The sequence below is a fragment of the Marmota flaviventris genome, chromosome 14, assembly GCF_047511675.1.
Source record: "Marmota flaviventris isolate mMarFla1 chromosome 14, mMarFla1.hap1, whole genome shotgun sequence".
NCBI classification, from domain to species: Eukaryota; Metazoa; Chordata; class Mammalia; order Rodentia; family Sciuridae; genus Marmota; species Marmota flaviventris.
Window position 1 is genome coordinate 78,100,391 of NC_092511.1, and position 4,234 is coordinate 78,104,624.

Sequence of the window (4,234 nt, forward strand, 5' to 3'; positions counted from 1 at the left end):
CTTCTGATTCTGCAAATGTCAGAAAGCAGATTTGGAGGAAAAATAGGATTAGAACCCCAGCTGGTTCCCTAATGAATGACTTAACCAAATCAACCCCACCTTTTCACGTCGAGCCTTACACATCTGCCGCCACTCACTTCCACATGCTTGGCTGATAAGGGTCAGGTTCTCTCCACACCTAAAATGACTTGCTTGCTCTACTTCATGTATGGCCAACTTCTGCTCCATTCGTGTACAATGAATTGAGGAGCTTTCTACTGTCATGTATAACTGATTAGAACTAATAAAAAAAAGTGACTTGCCTAACATCAAAACGATCCCCTAAGATGAAAAAGTCTCATGAGAGCACCTCAAAGCACTTCAGAGGCCACATTCTCCTACATTCTGTCTCCTGTCACCATGCCCACAGTGTTCCTCAAAGCTCATCCAAGTGTCTCCATTTTGGCAGAGCAAAGCTCTGGGAATTTTTCCTAGGATAAGTAAAAAAATCACACCTATCACTTAGGTGTCAACATTAAGACATAAGATAGAAAATCTATTTTTACCAATAAATGTTGTATAATTTATTCTTCCAAGGCAGGTGGTATTTGTTGCTCTGCACATGATGGGACTGTAGGGTCCCAGAGTGACAGTCCTCACTGAGTCCCTGCTGAGAGGCACCCTGACAAACTTGGAACATGAAACTGACTGCAGCTCCGTCAGGATATGTGTGCCATTTGTTAGGAGCCGAGAGACCAGACATTACTGTCTGTAGAGGATACAGGACACAATGGCTGTAAGAGGGCTTCAGTGCCTCTAAGTGAGAGCAATTATTACGGCACCTGTGTTCCTTATAACAACAATCCCTGCTATAGCTCCAGGGTTCCCAGAGAGCTCTCAATTTTTCTTTTTAAGACACGAAGAAGCCATCCACAAAAACCTGGAAATATAGCAGGAGGCAGAGCTTACAGACCTCTAACCCTGGAGCACTTGACATAATTTGGATGTATCCAAAGGAAGTATGTATGATTTATTTTTTCCAATATTGGCAGAAAAAGTCCACCTGCCACTTTCTATACTCCAGCCCTGCAGAGACTGGCAGGAGGTTCTAAGAAGCAAAGGCTGGGGCTGGGGTTGAAGGTGGTAGGATGGTGGGGTGGGGTGGTGGTTGGAGGTGGGTGAGGAGGGCAGCCTGGTGGCACTTCTGCCCCACCAAGCACCATCCCTGATGCAATGGATCAGCTGTGCTCTTGAGATGTTCTGGAGGAAACATCTTCAGTTCACACCCAACCCCACCGTGGTCACTTCCATGTATACAGTGGCAGGAAAGAAATGTCCTCTATGGCTACAGTAGATGGGTAGTAAAGTCTGAGTTATGACATTATTCCTTACACTAAATTCACCCAAGCATAATGTCAGGGGATGTTAAGCAAGATTCCTCACTTTTTGAATTAGATCCAGTATCTCTACAATTTTGATACCATCAAAGTCCTAAGCTTGAGTCCATCTAGACCCTCATGATTGTTAGGGTCTGTAAACAAGCCGGACTGCGGCACATGATGAACCGGATCACCAGAAACATCAACATCTGTCTGCTGAAGGCGTTCCTGCACCCGCTGTCTGACAGGGTCACAGTGGATGCTGTGGCAGGGCCACACCATCTGGAAACCGGAACCATTAGGGATGTTAAGTGTTTTGTTTATAATACTCATGACATGGATAACAGGCCATACGTCAATCACTAAGAAAAGTACGTGTTGCCTGAGATTGCAAGAAAATTCCCAGAATGAGATTAAGGATACAATAGAGACATGCCATGCGATGCATTTCAATGTCTCTCAGGATACAAACAACAGCCTAAGAAACAAGAAATGTTTATCCCATGGTTAACAATTTACACTAGCACCCCCAACCCCACCCTAAAGCCACAACCTGTACAACAGCTAGCTACAGAAAAACAATTGCTGTGCCAACAATACAAGGACCACCATACGTAGCTTATGGTATCCCCTCAAGGACAAGAGGCTAATAAAAATACATTACCCCACCAACAGACTCTCCTTTGCCTTACACAGGAATTTATGATGAAAATGGAAAACACATAGTTAATATAAATGACAAATGGGTTGAGGTGTAAACTCTGCCCTTTAGTTAAAGATTACAGACATAAGAATTGGTGTGCTTTGACCAAGGATCAAGGAAACTCTGTAAGAAAGAAGTTAAATAGGTCATATAAAAAAAGAAAATTACCTTGGAAATTAAAAATGAAATAAGGTAAAATTAACATAGATATATTTTAGAAGCACTTCAGAGTAGTAGGCTTTTTAAGTATTAGACTTTCACTATTTTAAGTGTGTTTTTACTGGGATTTTAGTTTAGAAGTAAGAAAGCTTACCAATAATCATAAGTATGCTTTAAAGTTAAAGGTTAATGAAATAATTATAGGTATGCTTTAAAGTTAAAAATGAATAATAGGTCAGGAGACATAGTCTAGTTGCGTAGTCTGGCACCTAGTGTTTAAGGTAAAAACATAAAAGCTTAATCATGATTGGCAAAGGTTACAGGAAAATATTTTAAACAATGTACTCAATATCTTAGTAATCAATGTATGTCAGAAAAGATTGTAACTCTTCAGAATTATGTAAATCAAAGAAGTTTTGGGCTTTGAAGGTATTCATTAGCTACCTGAAAAAACACCTGTAAAAAAGGTATAAAAATAAAGGCCCCTCCAGGGGCAGCAGGTTTTTTCTGGGGGCTGCTTGTAACTTGCAACCTGTTGTCTCATCTCTTCTTTCGCCAATGCCAATTCAGGACCCCTGGATCCCCACCGGGGCTGGACCCCGGCATCTGTCTCCTCCTGGTGGCATAGCAGTCCTGAGTGGAAACCTCCTTCCCAGAGTCCCTAAAATATTTTTGGGAGGTACTGGAATTGAACTCAGGGGCACTCAACCACTGAGCCACACCCCAGCCCTATTTCGTATTTTATTTAGAGATAGGGTCTCACTGAGTTGCTTAGTGTCTCACTTTTTGCTGAGGCTGGCTTTGCACTTCCAATCCTCCCATCTCAGCCTCCTGAGCTGCAGGGATTACAGGCATGCACCACTGTGCCCAGCCCAAAATATTTTTGAAAGCATTCTTTTAAAATGCCATCTCTGTCAGAAGAGCCCTCTGCTACATTTTCCTTTATGAAAAAATAGGAAAGTATTTTTCAAACTCCAAAAGATCTATTGGGAGAGTAACACAAGACATTAAACAGGTGCCAAGTGTGCAAGGACATTGCCAGAACCCGTGACTGTAACCAACCTGCAGGGAACAGATGAAAGCCACTGTCCCCAAACTGGGCTATCCAGCCACCTGACTTTCTGAAACAAGAGAATGCAGTGAAGTGGATTTTTTTTTTTACAAGTATCTCTTATTTTGGTTTGGAATTTTTCCATATCATAAAAAGTATCTAGAGGATTCCAAAAGTTTTGGTTAACAGGAAACACAAATGGAGGTGGAAATGAAGAATGGAATGGAACCCAGTACTCTATCGATTGAAAACCTAGGGGCATCATAATCAACTGAAGCAGCACCACTTTTGTGGGAGGGAAGACACCTGCAGCTGAAAAGCTTTAGAACTCACTTTTTTCTGTCCCAGAAACATTTCCAAGTTCTTTTTTCAGGCACACTGACGATGGAGGAAGAGCTGTCCCCCTCCCCTGCTGTGGTTCAGACAGTTGCTATTGTTCTTCTTCTTCTTCTTCTTTTTTTTTAAGAGAGAGAGAGAGAGAGAGAGAGAGAGAGAGAGAGAGAGAGAGAGAGAGAGAGAGAGAGAGAGAATTTTTTAAATATTTATATTTTAGTTTTCGGCGGATACAACATCTTTGTTTGTATGTGGTGCTGAGGATCGAACCCGGGCTGCACACATGCCAGGCGAGCGCACTACTGCTTGAGCCACATCCCCAGCCCCTGCTATTGTTCTTTTGCTTTGGTTATCTTTTTATTTTCTCATCATGTCAAGACTTTTGGGAAACTCTGGAAGTGTATTCCTTTTAATGATAATTTGAAAATTAAAAAAACAAAACCAAGTATCTCAGTAATCGCAAGATGCAGTAATTCTTTTTTCTTCTTCCCCAGGCTGAGCTTAGAGGTATCTCCAGGTCAGACTCTGGGCTGGAATGAAGCCAAGGGCAACATGGCCCAACTTGCCCAGGGAGGTCTGGGGACCAGCACAGTGGAAGAGCTGGCTCAACCCCAAGCCATCACGTTCCAG